The sequence below is a fragment of the Falco peregrinus genome, chromosome Z (genome assembly GCF_023634155.1).
Source record: "Falco peregrinus isolate bFalPer1 chromosome Z, bFalPer1.pri, whole genome shotgun sequence".
In the NCBI taxonomy this organism is placed as follows: domain Eukaryota; kingdom Metazoa; phylum Chordata; class Aves; order Falconiformes; family Falconidae; genus Falco; species Falco peregrinus.
In genome coordinates this window covers 71,891,846-71,918,448 of record NC_073739.1, presented here as the reverse complement: position 1 = coordinate 71,918,448, position 26,603 = coordinate 71,891,846, and positions in this window count along the sequence as shown.

Below are 26,603 nucleotides of genomic sequence, written 5' to 3'. Positions count from 1 at the left end.
GGACAAGATATTGCCATGAAAGACTGAGGCAAAAATTTGTTGAGTTCCTCAGCCCTGTTTTTGTCCATTGTTACCAGTTTTCCAGTTGTGTTCAGCAGGGGGGTGCACATTCTCTGACCTTCCTTTTCTGGCCCCCATGCCTACAGAAACCCTTCTTTGCACCCCATGCCAACTTCAGGTTCAGCCACACCTTGGCCTTCCTGACCCCATCCGGGCACAACTTCCCAGGGTACCTGTCTCTGCTTCCACCGCCTACGCATTTCCTTCTTACTCTTCAGTTTGATCAGCAGGTCTTGACTCAGCCATGCCAGTATTTCTTACACCTGGGGACTGAGAGCTCTTGTGCTCTATGGAAAGTGCCATTAAAGATCTGCCAGCTCTGCCCTGCTCCCCTGCCCCTGAGGGAAGTTTCCCGGGGGGTCCTATTGCCTAACTCCTTCAACAGTTAAAAGTTTGCTTTCCTAAAACTCAAGGTCCAGACTTTACTCTTCATCTGTCCCCTGTCCCTCAGGCCTGAGAACTCCACCAGTGAATGATGGCTGCAGCCCAGGCTGCCTCCAGTCTTGACAGCTCACTTGTGCTGGTGACCCACAAGTCCAGTAATGCATCCCCTCTGGCTGGGCTGGCCTGGGCTGCCTGTTACCTGGCTTAAGAAAATATTCATTAAATATTTATCTCAATTTAAACACTAGAGGGCACCAATGAAATCGCCCTTCAGGAGATAATCTCAAGGAAGAGTATTTTTTCAGTGTAATACAGTTCACTGAAGTATTTCTTGTTGTAAAGTGTTGTGTCAGTATTTTAAGGATTTCCAAACAGAACTGGCAAAATGCAGTGAATCCAATGAGCAGCAGTGAAGTTCTGCTGCTTCTGACTCAGGAAACACCTAGGCAGAGGATGCCCCCGCAGAAGGTATGCTTTCTCTCATTGGGTCTTCTCCAAGCAGCTGCTATGGAGCCACTGTAGGAGGCAGACTCTGAGGTGAGACAAACCTTTGAGGTGTCCTAGCATGAGAAATAAATGTTCCTGAAACTAAGCACAGAGCACCACATTTAACAATAACCTGGTACCAACACCTGAAAACGGTGAAACCCAGGTGTGGTTGCAGTGAATGGGGCTACATCTGGCTGGCAACCAGGCACCAGTGCTGCTCCTCAGAGTTCAGTTCCAGGGCCAGTTCTGTTCAATATTCTTATCAGCTATCTGGATGGGAGTTGAATGCACCATTAGTAGGTTTGGTGCTGATCCAAACCGGGATGTATGTTGACTCTCTCAGGGGACAGGAGGCTTTGCAGAGAATCTAGATAGATCGGAGCGTTGGGCAGTGATTAAGGGGACGAAGTTTAACAAGTCCAAATGCTGGATTCTGCTCCTGGATGGAGTGACACGGGGCACAAACCGTGAGAGGCACGGCTGGAGAGCAGCCCTGCAGGAAGGGGTCAGGGTGCTGGGGGCAGCCGGCTCAGTGAGCCAGCAGTGCCCGGGCAGCCGAGGGACAAACCGCATCCCGGGGGCACCAAAGGCAGCCCACCCCGCCGCTCAGAAGGGGCGACGTCCCACCGCATCCAGCGCCGGTGTGGCCTCACCCCGGGTGCTGTGCGCGGTGCTGGGCCCCGCCATTTCAGAAGGGTGTGAAGGTCCTCGAAGGCGCCCAGAGGAGGGCAACAGCGCTGGTGGGAGGGCGGGAAGGCATGGCCTGCGCGGGGCGGCTGAGGCTCTGGGCTCGTCTGGTTTGGAGCAAAGGGGGCTGAGGGGCGACCTCGCTGCTCTCTGCAGCTTCCTGGGGAGGGGGCGTGGGGAGGGAGGTGCTGATCCCTTCTGCCTGGGATCCGCTGACGGACACGCGGGAAGGGTTCAAAGCTGCGCCAGGGGAGGCTCAGACTGGACGTCAGGAAGCACTTCTTCACCGAGAGGGTGGTCAGACACTGCAACAGGCTTCCTGGGGCGGTGGGCGATGCCCCAGGCCTGTCAGTGCTTCAGAGGCATTTGGCCAATGCCCTTAGTAACGAGCTTTAACCCTTGGTCAGCCCTGAAGCGGTGTCAGGCGGCTGGACTAGGTGACCGTTGTGCGTCCCTTCCAGCTGAAATATTCTACTACATTCTATTCTGTTCTGTTCATCACATACAGAGAATTCCCAAAGAAATGCTAATACTGTAAAACATGCAAAACAAGAGATATTTTAAAAACATTTAATACTAATAAAATATTATCTAATATTTATATCTATATAATATTTAATATAATTTGAATTTTAATATAATTAATTATAAATAGTATAATGTTATTTAATTTTAATATTTATTTATTCATCTTGCAACAAAAGTATTTTACCAATGGTATCAGAAAGAGCATAGTTAAATAAATGATTCAGTCTAAAACGCCCATTAAAGCTGTAGATATCACCTTATTTTAGTAATGTTTAACAATTATCTTTGGTGGTTTCAAAGTCTAATCAGATCTACAGGAGTGTATAAAGAACCACCTTTGTTTATTCTGAAAGAAAACATGAATGGAAGCATCATTACAGATCAAGGGGTATAATCATTAAAGCAGGCTCAGACTACATCGAAGTGAAAAGTAATTCATTTGTATTTTTTGAAGTTTTGTTTTTTCCCTTTGTAATATTTAATTTCACGTAAATTTGGTTTATGTATATGTATATGTATATGTATATGTATATGTATATGTATATGTATATGTATATGTATGTGCATGTGCACGTGTACATGCACATTTACATTTATATTATTACATAATTTGATTTAATAAAATCAGTCTACAGGACTGAGAATCCAAGAAATTACTCATAGCCAGAGCATGTGGTTTAAAATTTGACAGTTCAGCCACTGCTGTAGATTGTTTCTTGTTGCTGTAGGAAAACTTCCAAAAGCTCTTTGAAAACCAACCTTTTGCATTTATTGAAAAAATAACCCAATCTGTATTATACTGATTTTGAGTCCAGGCTGAATTGCCAAGCAGCAAAGGGACAGATTGTATTACAAAATTGTGCAATCTATGAATATGGTGATTATTATGCAAATTGAAATCATTGTTCCTCCACCTTGAAGATAACATAATAAAACTAGACAATTCTGGAAAATTCAACACAGATGATGAGACAGATACCACAGAATTGGAGATTAAATAAGTGACAAAACTTGGAAAAATGACAGCTAAGGTAAGAGGGGTATGATTAAGAGCTATGAAATTATGAATGGCACGTGGAAGATGAACATGGAATGACTGCTCAAAATTTCTTCTATTACAAAAAAAAAAAAATTGCAATGATCAAATTAAATTATCAGGCAGAAGTCTCTACACAGACAAAATTTTCCACACAGTGAATAATTAAATGATAGAACTGACTGCCACAGGATTGCCTGAACATAAACACTATAAATGGAATTTAAAAAGCAAGTAGACACAATAGTGGAAAAAAAACCCAAACACAAGTAAAATTCTCTGAAGACAAAGACACATTTACAAATTCCATTCACAAGTCACATACTGCCTGAAGCCAGAAAGGCCCATCAAAGAAAAACACCACTGTGCTCCTATCTTGCTTGTAAACTCTTCCCCTAAGCAGCTGCTTTTGGCCATTGGCAAGGGCAGAATTCTGGGCTAGATTGCCTTTTGGACTGACTTAGTACAATATAAAGATAATTATTTCAGATTTTCATACATTTGTTCATGCAGTTTATAGAATGAACACCAACTTAATATGAGTACGCTTATTTCTCAAGGTGAAAGAGGAAAAAGAAAAGTAGTGAACTATACATGCATCTCTAATTAGCTCTCAGGCTATACATTTAAACATTTGAATAACTGTAGGCAAAAGAAATTACAGAAGGTAAGCAGGTAACACAGCTTGCTTTAATAAAAAAGCAATGTTTGATTTTTTCTTATTAAGCTTTTCAATATTCTTTAGAACTGAGATTTAATGTGTGCCCATGAAAACTTTTTTTTTATTCTTTAAGGAGATAAATCAAGTAGAATGCAGTAATCCATGCAATATTTCCTTGTGGTTTCTACTCCAATGTCAGAATTTCTTGCATGTTTGATAACTTATGATAAATAACAAGTGGCTCCAAATAACAACTGTGATTCTTCTGTTTTCTCATGTCTCTGGATGTATCTTGAATAAAAAGCGTTCTAAAATTAAAGAAGGCATTTAGATGTGTTTGCTGGCATCCTGCGGTAAGCCTGCTGTGGACTAATTGCCTTTTCCAAAGAGAGTTGCATTTTTCTGTAGGAATGAACACCCAATACTTGTTACTGCCTATTGTGATTTGTAAGCAGATTTTCTGTTATTGACTTAAAAAGCTTATGTGTCCTTCAGAGAGGGATATAGTAGTTGACGTGCACTGCTTCATTTTGGACATCTCTGCTGAAACTTATCTCAGAGTATTTACAAAAATTTGCAACTAAAAAGCTGTGGTATGAAGTTGTTATTACTGTATACTTTACTATGCAGTGTGTGAATTACTCATTCTTTCTTATGATGGTTGAGTATTTTTAGGTGAAGACAGAAAGAAAAAGTGTAGTTTGGTTACTATGTTTCAGCCAGTTTCTAACTTGATTAGTTTTGCTGTTTTGTGAACTCTTCATCTTTATAGAATATAGAGGTCATCTAGCTGAAGCCACAGAGAGCTCAGAAATTCTGTTTCACAGGAAATTTTTAATCTGACCCAAAGGTATTGTAGCTATTTTTACATCTACCTTTAAAAAAGTTAATTTGGAAAAAAATGTTAACAGAGATTTTCAAAACCAAAATTCACTCTGTAACTTGAAACACAGCTGAAATGAGCTAACACAATTGTCAATTTAATTCTGCAAATCACCAGAAGTCAGGCCAAGAATACCAGACCTTCCAAACACCTTTCTAATGGAAAAGGATCTACAGCTATAGTTGTGCTTCACAATAGCTGGTATCCTTAGAATACTGACTTGAGACAGGATTCACAGGTTTCAGATCTGCTTTGCCGCTGAGCCTCCAGCACAGCCCTTTCACCTGGGCTAAAGGGTGGCGTGGAACACAGAGCCAAGCACTACTACTGTTGCAAAACTAGAGAGAATCTATTATTCTGCAAAAATATAGAGAAGCAAAGTCCACAGCTAGATGGTATCCTCTTGATAAAAATCTGCTTTGGTCATAGAAGCAGCATGGACTGTGACATCAAGTAATATCAAGTGGGTAAGGCTCCAAGTGTGTGTTGGAGATAACATTCCTCTGTGGAATTACATTTATAAGCATTAGTGCCTCCCTATGTTACATGAAGTACATAAAGATACCTGATGTGTTAAAAGGAGCTATGAATCTCATTTTTTATAGGATTTAAAAAATCCAATGGAATGGTGAGAAATGTTTTATACTATCTTTGTGTCAGTAGCAACAAATTATGAAGTCTTGATCATGTCAAAATTATAAGCCAAGCCGAGCAGAAATGCCCAGACCAGTGTTAAAGGAAGAACTGGATCCTTGGAGCAAGGCAGTCACAGACTTGCTCGAAAGGCTCCTGAAATGATCATACATGGATTTGAAACAAACATTGTTAAGAAGAATTTACAGTAGCAGAACAGCACAGCTATTTTTGCTAGGTAGCCTATATCCTGTATCTAACTACAAGGTCCTGGATATACATTTAAACAACTTGTACTAATTTCAATCCGAATGACTTTGAGTACCATTTAAGCAGATGTATTGAAGCTACCGGTGGCTACCAAAACCAGCATTAAAATGCTGCATAAACTACTCGTTAACGGTGAAAAGATAGACCCTTACCCATCCTTAGTATTGTTAAATCAAGGACAGCACTAATGAAATCTGGTTTGTCACCTTTCAGTTCAAATGAAGTTTGAAAAGCAAAAGAAAAGAAAAAAATAGTTTACTATGATCAAAGCAGAGTTCAAAAGGAAAAGTATACAAAATCCCAACAAAAGATTATGCTTCTGGGGCAGCAATTAAAACAGTCACAAAGACTGGTGTTCCTTGTATGTTCTCATGTGTCCCTGAGATGACTTGTCATCCCAGATGACATACATCTATATGTGAAGAAGACCGAAGACACAGGATGCCTGTAATTTGGCCTGGAAGAAATGAAAATTATGCAACAATCACACCCAAGACACACAGTCAGGACATAAGCAGACCAAAGGAGCTCTCTGCTGCAATCAGATCTCAAAGGAACTATCTAACTTGAAAAACTTGTAAGTCTTCTGATTTGCTTTAGTTCTGTTAATAGGAGATAGGGGAGCTATTTCCATTCTCTAACAGAATTGGTAGTAAACTTGGTTGGCCACATGGTGAAGAATAAATTGCCATAATGCGAATTATGCAAGTCTCCATGGCTTATGCAAGTCCTTCCCTTTGGACGTGCTGCCTCATATGGTGCCACACTACATTCTTTTGCAAACAGAACTATCCAGGCACAGCAAGGTTTCTGCTGAGAGACAATGCCGTCATCACATTTCTTAAGACACTGTGTACCTGTGGCTTATCAAGAGTTTAGTAAACATTTTCCTAAATAACACATTAAGCTTCTGCTTCTGCTAATGAGATTTTAACCCTTATTCAGGTCACTTAAAATTCAGTTATGACAAGAAAAATAAGGCAGGAATGTAGCAAGAAGTAAGAAATGTGTTTTAATGATGAATGCTACTACCAATGATTCAGAAGAACTTTTCTAAACTAATGAAAAGAGAGGTCAGAAGACAACATTGGATTTCACATATTTCTGATGTCAGAAGAGATTGGAATTATTTTCAAAAGTAATATTGTTGATATAATCAGTTACATTTACATAAAATGGACGCTTTGGTGTTTTTGAAATTGAGACAAGAACAAAGAATTTGCTGTGAGTTGCTGGTATTTGGAAGCTTTAGACGCATTGCACCTTTCACCTTGAATGTGAATATGAGGCATTTGGTCCTTTACAGTACCATCTTCTGAACTGATAAGATTTTTCAAAAACATCTCCTAAACTATCATAAATATAGCGAAGATCATAGCAAATACTTTTAAGGAAAGATGCAATTAATAATCAGAAAAAAAAAGGTCCCTCTCAGAAACAAAGTTTTAAATTAATTGTAAAATGCAGATCTTAACAGACGTGCAGTGACAGATTCAAGTCCATGCTTTTTTACAAAAAGCCAGAGGCAGACAGCACGTCTGGAGCTAGAACATATTAGAAGCACTGTGCTTTTTGTGGTAACAAGAAAAAGCAATATCCAGTGGATACACTTGTAGATGAAAAATATGGCTACTTTGGAATAGGTTTTTTGAATGTTTTAGAGACTTAAAATAAGTTATTACAAAAATGCCTTACTTAAATGGTTGCACCTGACAGTCACTGTTTTTAAAAGGCTAAAGCCATTTAAAGACTAAAAAGCACCTGCTTTACCTGATGCAATTGCAAAAGATGCTTACGTACCTTAGACTCTGACCCTATCCTGACTGTAATGATTGTTCAAGGTTTGTATCAGTAGCATTAATATTCTTAATTTCTGATCTGATCACACATCCTCAAATTAAACATTAAAGGTTCTAACCCTTTCTATAAAAGACAGCCAGATAACGTCATCTTTTTTTTAAGTCAATACACGCTGTGACTATAACCATCTCTCACGTATTACTTACTTCGCATGTTTTATTGTTTACTACACAGCTGGAGGGTTTGGTGGGCAAGGAGAGAGCAGTGGGTGGTGGTTATTTCAATTTCAGTAGGGCATTTGACACCGTCTCCCAAAACATCCTTACAGACAAACTGATGAAGCACAGACTAGGTAAGCAGCCAGAGAGAGGGGCAGAAAAGTAGCTGAACTGCCAGGCTCAAATGAACACCTTAAATGGCACAAATCCAGCTGGAAGCCAGTCGCTTGACCGTAGGAGTCAGTACTGGCACCAGTACTGGAGCAAGTCCACTGAGGGGCCACCAAGACAATTGAGGGATTGGAGTGTCTGAACACAAGGAGAGGCTGAGAGAGCTCGGACTGTTCAGCCTGAAGACAAGGAAGCTCAGGAGGATGTTATCGACGTGTATAAATACTGGGGCAGGGCAGGGATGATGGACTAAAGAACACAGAGTCAGGTTCTTGTCAGTGGTGCTCAAGAGGCAATGGGAAGAAACTGAAATACAGGAAATACTTTAAACTGAAGGAAAAATGTTGTTACTGTAAGGGTGATTGAACACTGAACCAGGTTGCCCATAGAGGCTGTAGAGTCTCCATCCTTGGAAATATTCAAAACATAAAAGGACCCAGTCCTGGGCAGCCTTTCCTAGCTGACCCTGCTCTAAGCAGAGAGGTTGGACTAGGCAGCCTCTAGAGGTCCCTTCCAATCCTAAGTATTCAATGACACTAGCATTTAATTCACATCATAAATTCCTCTAAACAGTCAACTTTCTGTCTTGTATATTAAAAAGCATAATGTGACAATCTACAGAAAATTATAATGACTGATGCAATTACACTCCAAAGTAATCTAGCGGCTTTCTGTCATGCTTCCCTGGTGGGACACTGGGAAAAGGAGAGTCTTCTACTTTCTCTGATATGCTTTTTTCCAAAGGCTGAAGAATTATTACCACGTGCAAAATATTAACTGAATAAACAACACCCAATACTTTAAAACATCTCCTTTTTGTGAGCAAATCTGAGAAAACAAACTGAAAACTTTCTAATAAAAATGCTGTCTAATGCTATAATCTTGAGGCAGTCTGACAAATTGCCCAATTCTTTCATGGCTGATGCCTTTTAAAACTACTCCCTGTTGTGCAGCTGTTTGCTGAAGTTCCTGAGGTCTGTTTTGTCTTGCCAGCGTTGTTCTCCTTGCTCACAGTTCAAAGACATATCATGCAAAGCACAGCATTTTTATGACATTAACAATTACCGTTGTTTATTATTTTATCTTGCCCAGAGCATGCCAGGTATTTCTCAGGAAATGTATCACAGAAACACACGGGCCTGCCTTTATCTCTTTAATAGCTTCATTACTAATATGGCACATTTTCTTTTTGCTGTGTTGGTTATTTGGTGGTACAGAAACAGCAGCTTCTTGTGTTCATGAAATCACTTCCCTTACCACCTAGAAAACTCAGGACCAGTGCTGCCCTATCCCATGAGCAATTGCCATCTGCATGCAGAGCTGTAGACTGGAGCAGTACAATGAACAGTTGTTTTGCCCCTTCCCTGGGATGGAACAACTGGTGAAGTTGAAAAGCCCACTCATTCCTCCCTCTCTAGGCCCTGGCTGGTGGCAGGTTCAGCACACTTGAATTACCATGTAACCTGGGCATTGCCTTGACCTCAGACTTTGTTCAGGAAGGTTCCACAGTCTTACTCTGAGGCTATGCTTGATTGCCACTGATTTTCTTCTGAGAAGCAGAGATCTCTATTCATTTGCATAGCAAAACTATTCAGGCTTTATTATCACATTTCTATTAGGACTCTTCTGCCTTTGAAGATGATATGTTGCCTTGCTCATATGTAGGAAGAAGAAAACTTTTCCCAACTTGTTATTTTGGCCCTTATAAAATCTTCTGGGCAATTTTTCACTGACAGTTTTTTCTTCATCTATAGAAAATACAAGCCATCATCCTCTTTCCCTATCTCCAAGACTCTTTTGGGTCCACAGCCCTATTTACTCTTTCCCATTTTTACTGAGATATTGACTTCAATCTTCCATCAGGTACCTTGTCCTGAAATATCCCTGATGCTCATAAGCAGCACTCTGAAACATTCTTCACTAGACTGCCTACAGAAACATTATAATTGTTTGTGGTTTGCTTATCATACTGACCAACAGTATCTTGATGTCTCCTTGTATTTGTCTGATGGTAACTGATGTAGCTTGTTTTATATTGTGAGATTTTTGACCAAAAAAAATCACACAGTGCACTCCTGCTCCATGAATGAGGCTTACTGCTGTAATGCTGTTATTACTGTATGAGATAATGCAAGGAATTTGGTAATAATAGTTATCACAGATATTATTATGATTAATATCAAAACGTATATTTACGCTATTTATCTTGCTACAGTGGAAAAACTGACAATGTCATAGACTAATAAATTCAAATACAGACTTTAAGTAACAAACAAATGGGGTCGCCTCCACCCCTGTAGTCACTGGGAGATACTGGCTTTTACCAGGAGGTGGTGCATATGTGACACTGAACAAAACCCACCACGCGGTCCTCCAGTTTCAGGCACTTTTCCCATGATAGAACAGACACCCCCCCCCCCACCCACCCCCCCAAATCATTTGATTTCTGTGCTTCGTTTTGAAAAGATGGACTGAACTTCCAAGATAAGGAACAAGTAACTTTCGTTCGGAGATGACTTTTCCAGGTTTTTTAACCTGGGCTTTCATCTCATTTTACATGCAGACCGTCAGTGAAATAGGTTTTTACTGCTGTTCAAGTGCTAGTCCATGCAGAAAACAATGAGAAATAATTTATAATTTCTTTTTACAAGAAAAGAACGTGTAAAGTGTTGTAAGAATGGATTATTTAAGTTTATAATACTAAATACCTAATGAGAATAGTGATTTTTACCATTTTGGATTAAGAAAATGTTTTTTAAAGCCAAAAAGTTAACATAAAAATATGTTCTCAAAAATTAGCTCAGAAGGGGTTCTTTGAAATTAAACTGTGAGGTGTCTGAGTGTAACCAGAATCTATAAAGAAACTTAATTTCTTTTAAACAACATTTCCATTTATGCAGCATCTTTCATCCCACAGGAACAAAGAAATTATTTTAGAGGTTTTGGTATCTATTATTTATAATTTCAGACGTTCTATATAGAAAGCTGATTTGGAGACATGAGGATTGTATCCTTTCCTTCCGTTATCAGTTGCTTGTAAATTCTTGAAAACTACCTGTCTTGGTCTGAAATTTTGCTTAGACTGCCTTAAACAAATGGTACCATTCACTGATTTCAAACACAGGACTGAAGGCACAAGAGACCAGAAGTTGTCCTTCTGTTATGTCTGTGCCTCCACAGATTCACTGCTAGCCCAGACCACAGCATCTCCAGAGATACCCAGACTATTCTGGTATGTAAAATGGCATGATGCATAGCAGTGCTATGGTCAGTTTGCCTGGCCATATGTCCTGGTTTTTGCTCTGTAAGCCTGTAGCCTTCACTACAGATCTCTGTGTCTTGCTCGGGTTCTCCACTGGGTAAGGGCTTTTGGTTGAATTTATAGATCAGTTGGTAACTCTGTGATGAATCAGGAAAAAAACTCTCCAGTCCTGTTAGGATAGTGTCTGTCTATACCTATTGCTCTATGATGTAACAATTATTCTGTGAACCTAAATTAATCTAACACTTTAAATAAATAAATAAATAAATAAATTCAGAATTGCAACTAAAGGGAAACAGGCAATCCAGTATGGCTGAATAATTTCAGTATTCAGGTTTGGATGTTCATGACATGATCTGCTTTTTTCACAGCACCTGTCGTTGTCACACTATACAATTGCCACACTGCTGGGTTGAAAAGTTAGCCAAAATTCAAGGCCCTGATGGGTTGTTTCCATTAGGATCAGGAACGGAGAATGTGAGTTGGGTAGTCTCCAGACCTATTCACAGAAAAATGTAGTCAAGGTTTTGTTTTCTTGAAGGTACTAGAAATAGCTATAGATAGATTCCTCAGTTAGAAACTGCCTGATCATTACCCTGGCAAGTTTTGTGTGCAGGAACCTCTACTCCTCTTCTCAGGTTCACATTTGCAATTATTTTGCCTCCAATTTAAGTATGCTCTATGCCTATGCTGAAAGTTTTGCCATTAGAAGCTACTTTAACTTTCTGCTGAAGGTCAGTGATAGCCAGAGGCAGTAAATCCTGCCCTAGGCCCAGGGAAAAGCAGGACATGACCTCCATTTCCCTAGTATGTACATCCAGTGATTGTGGATACAGTACTGTCACTCAGGGTGCTGGCAGCTGGACCACATTTGGTCCTTTAGAAGAATCTGTGGTAGGGCAGCAGAAAACCACAGAGTCAGACACCACTGTTTTGCCTCTTATCCCTACTGTCTGGTTACCAACAGAGCAGGCATCGATCATACTGAGAGGAATTGGACATTATGTGGCAGCGGGCTCAGGTATCTGAACTGCAAAAGGAGTGAGTGTTTGCAAAATAAACAGCATTTCCAGCCCTGCATTATTTGTTGTATACGCATAAGCAATGAAGGGAGTTATTTTCTACCTCATTTGGTAGAAGGACAAAGGACAAAAGAAACATGCTGCATGAGGAAGAAAACTTATATCTACCAGAGCTGTCCTCACCCTAGTTTGTTTCCTGGAGCTAACTCTACCTCTTTTGGTAGAGTTTAATGTTTTGTAGTTTGGTAGAGCTTAAATGAATTAAAGTCTGAATTACACCTACCTAGACCTTGCCCCTTGTTAGGAGGTTCTTTTCTTTCTCTTTCATCTCTTCTCTATGTAGCTCAGAAAGATGGTATCTTGCACAGTTGCAACTGCGCAGTATTTGTTGCCATGGAAAGAAGGAGAGGAGGCTTCCTACAGAAAAAGCCAGTCCTAACAGCTGCTCCAGATTTTTTGGCCTGATTTCTTGAGGAAACAAGGCTCACAAGAGATCACATTTTCTTTTTACAAGTCTTTGTGATCCGAGCATTCTCCTCTGCTTAGGCTCTCTGGTATCTCACACCACACAAATTTCAAAGGAACCCTTTCCCACAGCACAGACATTCCTAGTGTTTTTCTCTCATTTTCTGATGTCTGATAAGGGCTGAGCCAAAAGCATAACCTCAGCATGATTCGGTTAAACGGTTACTCAACCAGTGCATACAGGAAACCAAACTCCACTAGGTCCAGCGCTCGCTGAAATACTTCTTGTTTCATGGAGTCACTGCAGCGTCTCTGGCAAGGATGTAGCACTAGTGGCCTCTCAACCCACCCTTCCACCTGGTGCCTGAAAGCCCTTCAACAACAGACTGCAGGTATTTCTTTCCCAGAGTTTCCAGGGAAGTGTGGCCGACATGATCACTGCCCTTTCCTCACAGCTATTTGACCCACCAACATAATGGCATTGTAACATTTGTTCCTCTTCAAAAACTTGGATGGGCAGAAATGCTCCTTTCATTCAAGGCTTCTAAGGGTACCTTCTGCTCAGCCACACCTCAGCCAAAAGAGATCTGGCCAAGAGCTTGGCACAGGGCTTTGTGGGACTGCTACTGCAGAATTGTTAAATGCAACAAGAGCAAAGGCATGTCTATACTGGATGTGGAGTTACTCAGCCCACACAGAGCTGAGGATTTGCTGCCTCATATGTGGAGGCATACTGGGGTCCTTTCTGCGGAAAGATCTGAACCACAGATCTTGGTTTTTTGCAAGTGTACACACAGACTACTGACTAAAAGAAAATCACAACCTCTCCCTTAAATAAAAGGCAGTATTTTACAAAATAAGGGCTTTTCCATCCCAGTGTACCCTCAGTAGACAAAGTAGATTAAAACATTAATATGCATCCTGTTCTTTCTTCAACCGTAAATCTTTTGCAGGATTCTTTCATGAGTATTTCTGAGAGGCTTGATAGTCTCCATCCATGAAGCAGCAGCATGAAGATTACAAGACTACCCTGTGCTGGACAGTTCTGGATCCCAGTTTTCCAAACACCTACTTTGTATGTTTACATGGTGTTTTACAGATTTTTGACTGACTTTCAACTTCTACATTTGCCTAGTACTCTTACAGTTCTTTTTCATCATCAAGCACTGTACATACATTAACTAACATAATCCTCTTAATCCTCTTAATTAATCACTTCAGTACTTCTTATTCCAACCCCCATCCTGACATGATAAGAACCAAGCTGAAGAGCTGCTGTTACAGCCTTAACTGCACGTCAAAGAAACCAGCACAAGCCTCACCAACATGTATGTAAAAAACTCGGTTCTACTGCAGAACCATTTGAGGTTTTTGTGAAAGCAGTGGAAATTTACAGTACACTGAAAAGAAATTTGATATGACTTTCTTACTGCATACAAAATAATGAAAAAGTTTTTGAATAAAGGTTATCATTGCTAAGGAGTTAGAGGAATTTAAAAAAAAACACTCTAAGAAAAAGCCCAATACTTATGAAACACCAGTGAAATAAACACACATATATTCAAGGATTTATTTTAAAAGATCACTGTTGTGTGTGCATCATCTGCTACACAATCCTTTAGTATTGAAAAGCACTGCATATGGAAGAAATAGGTTCATTTTCTAACTTAAAACATAAGATATTTTCTTCAAAGGTAAGAATGATGAACATGGAGTCAAAAGAGAGAAAGGACTGGTTAATCAGGACAGGCAAAATTACAGGTTTTTCTGAAATTGTAATGAGCTCAGACAAAATGGATTAACCTTTTAAAAACAAACAGAAGGTTTTATGCTGGAGACTTCTTTGAGGAGAAAAGGGTTTGCAGAGAAATCATGTGCTTGGGTAGAAAACGAAACAAGGCTAATTCTAAGAAAAGTTTGAAAGCTGAGAAAAGGAAACCTTCCTTTCTAATAATGTTAAGTGTAGTCCATGGGAATGTTAATTTTCTTTTGGTTATAAAATTTGGATCAGACTGGAAAATGAAGTGCTTGAGTTTAAGGACTTAATCTTTAGAATATTTTCTGCAGTTATGCCCTCCCTGTAATTCTTTCTTGAACTTTATCCTGAATAATCTTCACATGCGTGCATTGCATTCTAAGTCATTAAGTCTTTTTTTCCACATTCTTTTGAATGGACCAAGGACCTGCTTCAACAGAGCAACTGCTGTACTCTAAATCAGTAGTTCTCAAACTATTGTTTGCAGTCATCCACAGAGAGCTGGCTTGTCACATGGTGCTGGTGGTAACCTTGCAAACAGAAATAAAAGACACTAAAAAGATGTATTAAATACTTACTCGTGACACGGTCTCAGCAAATAAAACTGAACTGACCATGCAGTGCTCTAAGAGAATTGGGAGCGTTCTTTGACAAATCATGGATGCTGGATGTGATTTTTCACATTCTAAATATTCAGAAACTTTTCACTGCTTTCATGGAGTATTAGAACTACTTACCACAGATAAATCTGTTACGAGAATAACATAAAAGAGCAGTGAAACCAAAGAGAGGAAAGCAAAATAAAAACAACAAACTTCAGGAAGGTAGATTCCAGTAAACTCAGGGAAACATTAGTTACGAATTTATGGCAGGCAAGTTCATGGGCAAAAGGAGCTGGAGAGACCTGGCAATTCCTCAAAGAAATAGTATTGAGGCACAAGTACAAACAGGCCCATGCAGAGGAAGGATTGAAAATGTAGAAAGAGCCCAATCTGGCTAAGTCATGAGCTTGTTATTAGCCCCAAACACAGGAAGAGAGCACAGAGAAAGTGGAAATTAGGTTAGACTGTTAGGGACAAGTATTTTTCAGAAGACAAAAAACTCAGGCCAAGGTACAAACAGCTGCAATTAGCAAGGAAGACCAAGAGTAACAAGAAAGAAATAATAAGTAACAATTACATTAGCGACAATATGGAGAGCAAGGATAATAGACCTTTGTTCCATAGGAGAGATGTGAAGTTACAGGGCTTCAGGACTGATTCACTAAGGAGATCACTTGTGAACAGGAAGCTAAAACACTTCATCGAGTGATAAAAAATATGACTTTAGCTTAAAAAAAAAAAAAAAAAAGAACAAGCTAGCAAAATTTTTAATAGGTTATATTTTTCATATCAGTTTGATGCACCATCAAAATTTACTTAGCAAAATACCTGATATAACTTTGGGGCATAAGCAGTCCTCTGAGTACTTGTGAAAGAAAACTGGGAGACAAGAAGGCTCTATAGAGAGAAGATGCAATACAGAACTTTAAAAGGAGAGGAGGGAGATGGAAAGAAAAACTAGATCTTCTATTACTGGAAAAATCCCACTAATAAATAAACAGCTTGTAAACATTGTCAAGAATGATGTTTAAGTTGGTCCTGTGAAGAGCAGTGAGTTGGATTTGATAATCCTTATGGGTCCCTTCTAACTTGAGATATTTTATGATTCTATGAAATCATATCAAGTTTTTTACTATGAAGTAATAGGACTTGCAACTGAGGATGCAGCAGTTAGTGGCATGTTTCCAGATGCTAGTAAGGTTTTTTTACAACTGTCCTATATGATGTCTCCATGAACAGCTTAGGGGTGCTTTTCCTTGACCCTCCTAACATAGAGTGAGTGCATAATATGTCGGAAAATCATACCCAGATTGTACTTATTTATGTTTAGCTGTCAAAATTTGAGTAAGTATTGAGTGGTATTGTGATCTGAATGAAGCTCAGCAGGGATGCATAAAAGTACTACATAAAAGCAAGAGTAATCAGCCAACTGTATGGAAGAACTAGGGGTAAATCACAAGCTGAACATGACCTAGGATTGGCTTGCTGTTACAAAAGAAGCAAAGCTCATACTAGGTTACATAAACAGAATATATACCACAAAACAAGTCAAGTAATCTGTCTAGTCTGATCAGCACTGATAAACCCACAGGGTATGCAGAGCAGGGTATCTGGTTTGGGGCACTGCCCTTCAATAAAGGCTTGGATCCACAGGGCAGACTCTAACAGAAAGAAGCAGGATTTTCAGACACCTAGGAAACAACCTAAATAAAACATAGCCTAAACAAGACTGAAGAGGAATGTGATAATAGTCAAAAGTACAAAACTTACTGCAAAGAGAAGGAGAATCTTTACATGGGCGTGCAACTGCCAGCAGCTGATGGACCCGTTTTTCCATGTACCTATGCACTATAATTCCCAAATCTTAGACACATTCCTATGGTTCCCATCAGGCATTATTAAAAAAGTGTTGTAGAAGAAAAACTGAAGTTGTTTATGCTTTTGTTACTGTCATGAAAATATCATACTATATGCCACTCATACCTTCACACTCAGCTCCAGCTCAGAACTGCCATGTTTCTCAGCTGAAGCAAAGTATAATACATATACAGATATTGCTCCCAAATTCTTAGTATTTATTTAATGTTTCTTTGCTTTCCTTTTAAGGCAATGCACCACCCAAAACCTAGTAACGCTCTTCTTTCTAGCTTCCTTTCATGTTCCTCTCATCTACACAGTAGCCACCAAAAATGCCAGCTAGGTACCTTTGATAACCTCTCTTACACTTACTTGAAAAGCTTTCTTGAAACATCTCCGAAAAAAATGAATGCTGGTTTCCTGATCACTCTGCAAGATCCACTTTCACAACTGAACCTGTGGAGCTAAAACAGAAGTGAAAAATGGTGAAAATTCACAGCAGACCAACTATGAAACCTCTCATTCTTAAACTTCACCTTGGAACGTGACTGATTGTGGTAATGGCAAATTTGTGGCTATCTCAATTTGTGGCTTTTTGAAATCAGCTTTATCCACTGGTGAAAGACACTGAACACTCTGGTTTCATGCACATATAAAGCACATCACAAAACAAGATGAGCTGCTTTTACAACACACTTTTCTTTAGTTCTCAAAGTGTTTACCAGGCATTACAATAACTCCAACAAAACACCTGGTCAAGTAGTTCATCTGTGCAGAACAAAATACATCTTAAGGATGAAGGCTAAGCCTCCTTTTGTATCCCAGTGTGCAAATTCCATTGAATGTCTTGTTAGGAATAACTTTTAATGTTGGTTTGCAGTTTTTTTCCACAAGAGAATGAGAGAGAAATCCAGATCCAAGAGATGTCACTCTTGCAACCATGAGAACTGAATTACTGTAGTTTCCAAAACAGCTAGACTGACAAAGACATAGTCATTGATACATTACACAGTGGATGCACAGAAAGGATTCTTGGAAAGAAACTGAGATTCATTACTGCTTTGAAAAACTATGGTCAGAAACGGTTCAGATTTCATAAAGTCAGCAGGAGAATCAATACAGAATAACTCATACTGTGTTTTGCCCACTAAGGCTAAAATCTGTCATCCTTAAAATGTCAGTCCTAGAATCTGAAATTGATTTGGGTACCATCTCGAAGAAATACTCTTTTTTTCTTTTAAACTGTTAATCATTTGTTGTCCTGATAAGAAACCGAGATTCTCAGATCTCCTCTGCTACCACATTTTGAAAGGTTAGTTAACAGTTATCAAACTCAGTACTATGGAAGAATTTAAGATTTCGAATACTATATAAACTACAACTTTTTTTGTTGTCACCAGCAGGTAGTGAAAATTCAGCCTCTCCCGATACGTAAGTGCAAGAGCACATATAAGGGCAGGTACACTGAGTGCAATCATGCATGTACAAGAGCACAATAGAGCCCTGTTTATTGCATGAGTGGGTATTGTGTTCCTGAGGACAAGGGGCTTTAAATACTTACAAGACAATATCTAAACAACACACTGATGAGTTAGATGTGGTAGTTCCATATTCAGCAAATAGCTGTGAAAACTTGATTTATGTTAGGAAAATCAAGCACTGAAAAATTAGGAAATCCCCTCTGCAAACCTAGATTTACAAGTTCACAGTATTTTTACACTCGCATATATACTGCCACAGCAAATCACATGTTCCTGACCCAAAAAGTTTCTGAGTTTTTGTAACATGATGTGAGGAAAAGATAGCTTCTTCTAGTGTCATTTTGGCAAAAGATAAGCTGTGGCTTCTACAGCAGATTCCAGCCCAAGACACTTAAAGTTGGGAAAAACTCTGAACATTGAAAAAAAAGATTTTATAAAGTTTTAACAGAAGTGTGAGGTGAATCTATCAATAACAATTTTGTAACATACACACAGATGCAGGCAAAGACAGCCATACAGAACTTCTCCAGATTGTCAAAAAACAATAGAGGAACTTTGTGCCATTCTGGCACTTACCAAACTACTAAAACAGGCAAAGGTATCATCTGTAGTTTTAAATATATTCATGAAGTCTCCCTAACATAAACTTGTTCTGTAGGTAATATTCAGGCAACTTGATTTTTGTGGTGACACTTAAATTTTGGTTGGATATGATATAATCTGTTTTTGACAGTTTAGACCAGTGGTACTTTTATAATACAATGATCTGAGTAATGCTGTGTTCACATTTTTTGTGAGGGATTGTACCATCTAATCTTCTTCATTTCAATGTGCTTCCTCTCTGCATCTTGCAACTAACTGAAGGATTCTGCTCTCTCCCTTATTTTAGGGGTCTCTAATTTGCAGTTTGTTCAAAAGAGTTGGCAATTACTGTATGGTCACCTGATTTTTTTAAGGACACTTTTACTAATTGCCTAAGAAAAGGGTAAAATCACATACTGCACATACATAAAATCACAACTGCTACTAAGCAGGTCCTGATAAAATAAGATCTTGTTCTCCTTCAGACATGAGAACAAGCCGTAGCCATTCCTAGTCAACAGTAATTGAAGAGAATAGCAGGGCTTATTTGAAGTTTAATCCAGAAGGATCACAGTAACAACACTAGTTCCAGTATGTTGGTTGTGTTTCTGTCCTCAGAGTGACCTTGCAGGGCTCATATTCCCTGTCTCAGCATCAATGCAGGCAGTCCCCTGAGGATGGACACTCCCTAAGCCACCTTCAGGAGGCTAGAAGGATTAAATAATGGATGAAGATTTATTTACAGGTAACTGGGATGCTGCAGTGCTACGTTTCTGTGCCACACATAGTTCAAAAGGTCTTAAAAAACACCAGATGATAAGGCTGGCAATGAAAGGAGGCAATTTAAGAAATTTACCTAAAAAGGAAGGAAACTTTTTTTTGAGGTCAAGTGACAGTTCCTGTGAAATCAATTGATTCAGTGAGACCAGCTATTCACTCTAGTAAGGTAACTTTAGTTGTTTGTAAAGGTAGCTCTAGTGTGCATTTACAGATTGAATAAGTACGAGTGAAAAGTTCATATTCTATTACTTAGAATGTTCCCTCTGTTTTGGGGAATGAATACACACGCTGCTTCTTTAGCTCGCAAGTCTTACTTTACCCACTAAGCACATTTCTGAGGAACAGCAACACTTCATTTTATCAATACAATTCTTATATACAAATATTTCTCTTCAACTGTACTCACAACACCACAACAAGCACAGCAAGTCTCTGAGCTGAAAAGAACTGAGTGGTAGTGTAGAGCACATTTGTCTCCTCTTTCCATTGCCCTGGCCTTCATTTATGACCACTGCTGAGGACAAGAGCCTGACCGACACTCCTGGTATGGCACAGAATGGCCACTCACATATTCTGATGTGGTGATCCTTCCTGTTCAGGAAAAAGGCATTATTGGTATAGTTAGGTGCAGTTTAGCAGATAGAAACTGAACTGCAAAATGCTCATCTTTGGTTCAGCTCAGCCATTTGACGTTGCCTTAGATGTGTTAACTTACATTACTCTCAAATCCTGCTCTGTAAAAATGTGGATTACATATCTGAGATGCTTAAATCAACGCATGACATTATCATAAAACAGAGGTCCAGCTAGTGCTTGCTTCTACTGTAATTCCACATGTCAGACCTAACTTGCTATGGGAACATGAGTTGATGTCCGTCTATACAACCTAGAAGTGAAAAAGACTGTACCGCACAGAGGAGTGTTGACTTACTGTATCTGCTCCTTCCAGTGTCCATTTTAGCAACATACTTTTGCTGCACAACTGAGCATAAGGTAGGAAAACATCTATAATTAAAGAAGGGAGAATTTCAAATTAATTGTAAGTAAAAAGATCAGAAAAGCTCCTGCAATATGCACAGATGCATACTTGAATGTGCACACTTGTTAAAAATATGTCAACTGGTCAGAAAAGAAGCATCTCATTATTTCTGCATTTTCCTACACAGTATACTCATGCTGTTACTCTCTAATGCATATCTTCATTAGTGTTTTTACTGAACAATGATAATGTGGCTATTTGTGTCCAAAGCTAGAATAGAAAGCAATCCCTGCACTATAAAACTAATGTTTTGAAGCTTAAATTCCTACCCCCCGCCCCCCAGTCTCATGTAAAGAGGAGAGCAGAGCGCCCTTCACCAAAGGTTAGAAACCTACAGAGGGAGAGAAACAACTGGGATACTGTGTTTTTCAAGAAATCCAAATATCAAAGGCAGCAAGGAAATAAAGGACAGAAATGCTGCCAAAATAGAAGTATAAATGCAAAATTATAAAACAAGGTCTACTCGGGGAAATAAAAGCTAATCCACTGTGGAAGTGATTCAGCATCTCACAAACATACATTGTTATATACCTGTTATACAAACACACAGAAACGCATGAAAACATAGTCCTGTACACACAAAATATAAATGCAGCATATACTTAAAAGGGAATGAGAAAAAATGGCAACACAGACAAACCAGATGATAGAAAGGAAATAAGCTATGAGTGTGCAAAAAGGTATGGCTAAAACCACAATACTTTTTAAAGTGCTTATACCCAAGTAAGCTGACATTAAGCAAAAAAAAAAAGACTATCTACACTCTATACAGTTCTACTGCAACCATGCCTGTAATACTGGATTTGCCACATTTGTCTGAGTAGCACATTAAATCCTTTTTCATCTGTTGGAAAAAGATTTTTCCAACTGTTAAGTCCTAGAAATGTTTTCAATGATCTAGAAATACATTACCTTGCACTTCATACTGTCACATTTCTATTACTGCAGTCTCGAGGCCATTCAAATCTTTCTGTGTGACCATAACTAACACCAGCTGCCTCCCAATCTTATGGCACCATACAGAGGCATTATAGAGGTTCTTGCCTTGGGTTTATGTTCTGAAATTATTACACAAAAGAGAAGAGAAATTATATGAGAAACTAGATGGAAACTAAGGCCACTGAGTCTATGTGAGTGAACTATAGTGTTATACAGCATGTCTGTAACTAAGCCAAGACATGATCCCAGATAACCAGGGTCTCAAGCTAATGCCTAAACCACAAAACAATGCTTTGTGTGTGGGAATAATGTTAAGCCCACCACTCCCTGAGATCACTAATGACATGACAACTTTGTATTTTTTCCTTTCCTCTTAATGATATAAACCGTAACAATTTTATTTGCAATAAACATTCGTCATATGTAAGCATTTTCTTGCATTGTTTACATGTCACAAATATTTTTTCAGCTCATTCAAATAATAATGGGAATGCTGCTTATTTAGTATTAGTTCCGGAAATTATTTGGCACATACTATTAAAATCCTGTCTGAATTAATCCTTTCATGGTGTGTTTTCTCTGGCATTTATTAATATAGTATCTAAGTTGTTCATTCTTGTTAATTTAACTTTTGCTACACTCATGAAATGAAGGGGGAAGGTATCACTTTACACATACAATAAAGTGTTTGAAGTGTTTGAGCATTCTAGGCAAATACTTTGAGGTATGCATTATTTCCTAGGCTTTCTCTGAAAGCAAATAAGAAACAATAGACAAATAACAAAAATCCCCCAAGTTTCATCATGGGGTTCCCCCCCCTCCTTTTTTTTTTCTTTCCTCCTCTTCTTGTTAGTTTGTTCTTTTATATTTTTTAAACCAAAGTGTCCTGGTTTCAGCTGGGACAGAGCTGATTTTCTTCTTAGTAGTCGGTGCAGTGCTGTGTTTTGGACTTGGTGTGAGGACAATGTTGACAGCATACTGATGTTTGTGGCCATTGCTGGGTGATGTATATCTTAAATCAAGGACTTTTATGTTTCTGAGAGACTGGCCCTGCCAGCAAGGGGGCTGGAGTGACACAAGAAATTGGGAGGAGACACAGCTGGGGCAGGTGACCCGAACTACCCAAAGGGATATTCCATACCCTTGAACATCACCCTGAGTATATAAAGCTGGTGGAAGAAGAAGGAAGGGGGGGACATTCAGCATTAGGCATTGGTCTTCCCAAGTAACTGTTACGCATGATGGAGCCCGGCTTTCCTGGGGATGGTTGAACACCTGCAAACCCATGGGAAGCTGTGAACTAATTCCTTGTTTTGCTTTGCTTGCATGCACGGCTTTTGCTTCCCTATTAAACTGTCTGTATCTCAACCCACGAGTTTTCTCAGTTTTACCCTTCCAATTCTCTCCCGCATCCCACTGTGGGGGGAGTGAGTGAGCGGCTGCGTGGGGCTTGGTTGCCACTCGGGGTTAAACCATAACACAGAGGAATAAGAATTTTAGATTTATGGCACAGCAACTGTGCTGAAGGAGTAACTCACATCATTAGCAATTGCTGTCTTTAATAAGGCCTTGTGAGGTACCAAGACAAACTGCTTCTTGGCCAGATGCATATATACTTGTTGAGAGAGGAACAGTGAAACACAGAAAACCTGGACCAGCATGCTCTTTAATATACTGTTCTTCACATGTTCTCCTGTTTTATCCATACCACATTATGCTAAAGGGTGCTAACTGAATGCTTTGAAGAATCTGTCATTTATTGACACTCATGGGTCTTCCAAAAACTGCGAATCAATCTACATTGCACCCACTCCTTGGAGGGGAAACAGTTCTAAATATATACTGGTATCTTCTTAATTTCAGTCCCATTCCCCTTGCCTACCCAGTCTACCACAAATGGAATGGGGTTATCTTTTGTTCTCCCCTTTTCATTTTCTCCATGTTTTGACTTACAGACCCAAAGTATACAGTGATAAAAAGGAAGTAAATTCACCTTATTGGTTTACCATTCACTTTACCTCTGCCAGCAAAACTCTTGAGTATCAGTCAAATTCTACTGCCTTTTCAAACCTTATCGCTTGCCTTTTTGTTCCAGTCAAACATATCTTGCTTCCATACTAAAACTTATCAGATTTCTCTGTCTTGACATGCAGCTGATGCCCTCACCATTACCCATACCTTCGATAAGCCATTTTTAGACATCCATCAATTCCCTCTGTGAACTCAGTTCCACGAAATACACTGAGCAAAATGCCATGAAAATGGAGACTTTCTCAGTGATGGCACTTCATTCTCCTCCCCTCTGTGCTATGAGCTACATTCCTCCTTCCTTCATGTTGCAATTGGCACTTGTTGGACCCCTTAAATGGTCACTTTAGTCTCCTAATGTTGCTTAAGACAAACTGAGTAGAAAAAGCTGGGTAGGTTTCTGCTGAATATAGTGCATTAAGGCAGCTAAGGGTAGCATTGTCAGTGTCACGGAAAGGAATAGGATAATGTACCTAATGCAAGGAGGTACAGTGCAAGGGAGGAGCAGGAAGGGAGTGGGGATTAAGGGATGTGGCACATCCCCATCTTGGTTTGCTCACTCTTGTAAGGAACCGCATCTGTCTACCTCAGCATTTTCCAGCTCATTTCTTATCAGTTCCCTGCCCATAATGTTGTCTCGTGTGTGTTCCACCCCTTGCCCCCAGTTCAATACTCTGTTCCCTTTGCCCATCCAGCCCTCACAACTCAACACTCGGCTCCCCATACAGCCCCTGGTTCCATCTCTGTCTCCACTGCACTCCAGTCAGGTGTCTCCTGCCCCTGCATTGTCTGCACAGCTGAATGCTGGAGAGACCTGGGTGCTTCTAGCATCTGCTTGCCTGGAGCTGAGCTGGCCCACAAGCAGCTGGGAGTAACAATGTCAAGAGAGGTTTTGTGCCGCGGCTACTACACAGCATGCACAGCTGTGTTTTTGGAGTGATGCATACAGGATGGCCAGCATCGAGAACTGAGAGAGGCCATCTCCATCAGTCTTCAGATTAGGGTGCTGAACTTCTTAAGAAGTTGGAACATATTCCAAGTGAGATAATTCAAAGTATAACTTGGCTACATGTGAGTGGAGCTCCATGCGAACAGCTGTAAGCACGCTCTGCCAAACTGCAAGTACCATAGTAAAGAGATGGCAGGGCTTTTTATTAGAAATTAGAAAAGACAGATAACTTTTCTAATTTAATAGAGTAAATGTTTCTTCCATCTGAATGGAAGTACTACACACAAAAACATTCCTCCATATGTTTAATTTGTGACAGACTGAATTTCAGTCTGAAATGTGAGTAAAAGCTTGAAAAAGTTATAAGCAACCAAAGGCAGATTCCTAAGAAAAATGTCAGCTAGCTTTCGTAAAGGAAAGTGCTACCAGCCCTAACTATAATTATTGTTGTCTACAGGGTTGTGTGTCTTCCTGCAAGTTTGTACAAGTTACGGCCTATTTCATGCAAGTTCAAGGAAGTGCATCTCCCTGAATTATCTGAGAGGAGAAAATAATTCCACAGGATTCAGTTTAGGCAATGCATTCACACAAATTTAAAGAAACAAAACTGACCACGAAGTATGAAGAAACAGTTGAATTCACAGTAGAAGTCAAGATTATCAGCATTTGTAATGGGACAATATGGTATAAATCTGTGTAGACAAATAGGGAGTTGTCATAATTATGAGATTATAAAGGGCCTGAAATGCAAGAACAAGAGCTGTAGATGATGGGCAGAAACTGGGTAATCATATTGTTCCAAAAGGTAAGTAACGCGGTCAGACAGGGAACTAGAAAGATCTCATTATGTACTGAAAAAGCTTGTTTTACTGTTAAAGAACTCCAGCTTAAGGCAATCTATATAGCATACTAAGACAGCAAGAACTTTACATTTAGACCTCCTTAAAACCAGACCTTCCTCCAATTTTTAGTAGCTGACCTTCAATATGATCTGGAGAAACAGCCTTGCTGTGTGAAAGGTTACCTCTCTTCCAGCCTTGTGACTAACAATGTTTGTTCATCCTTACAGACAGAATTTATGGAAACTAGACACCAATGACAGTATTTTTTGTACAGGCATAAATGAAAGGAAGATTGCACTGACAGGTCTCTAAAGTTTTGGATGACATCAGTGGAAGCAAAGTAAGGTAAGGCCAATACTGATGGATTTTGAAAATTTTTGCCTAATTGGTTTCACTTCTGGATTTTTTTTTTCCCTTTACTAGTCTGGCAGAGCTTTACACCAGCACAGCATAAAATCTCTCTGTGGAACTGAGTGAACAAGTGATCCTTTGGTTCACTGGACAAACAGAAAAAAGACCAAAGTTGGATGGATCAAAACAATTTGTTGGTTAAAATAAAATGCTACCCCTTGCTTTCAGATGTTTTACTTTTTTTTCAATTAAATGTGGAAAAGTGAGGCATTTCAAAACAGTAACAAAATTATGAAATACATTTATAAAAATCTGTATTTTGTTTCCAAAATGCCTGAAATTACTTGATGAGTTGGATAAGTTTTACCCAAGATTACTTTTTCAGATGACACTTTATTTTCTAATTTTTCCCCATCTCTATCCATTTGCTCACTTCTGTTTTGTCTAAGCTAAGCTGATAGATTGTGATTATTGTAAAATGTACGTTTAAATTAATTTTATTTGCAAAAACTATTAATTCTATTTGCAGTCATTTCTTTTCAGCTTTAAGAATTTTGTTAAGCAGTGATAAATGTAGTAGATGCAGTCCGAAAGCAAATCCCCAGACAAACCAAATTACTGTTACAATTTTTGTTGCACTGATTATCTTGGTTCTGCCTATCTCTAAACATATGATGAATGAAGAAAGCTAGCAAAGACGAACTAGACCAACTGCAGTAGGCATTGGTTCTGAAAAGTAGCCAGCACTATATAGCTGAACTAGATTCTTTTTTGTGACAAAGCCAGAAGCTGTATCCTTGTAATGCTATTGGTCATAAACTTGATCAA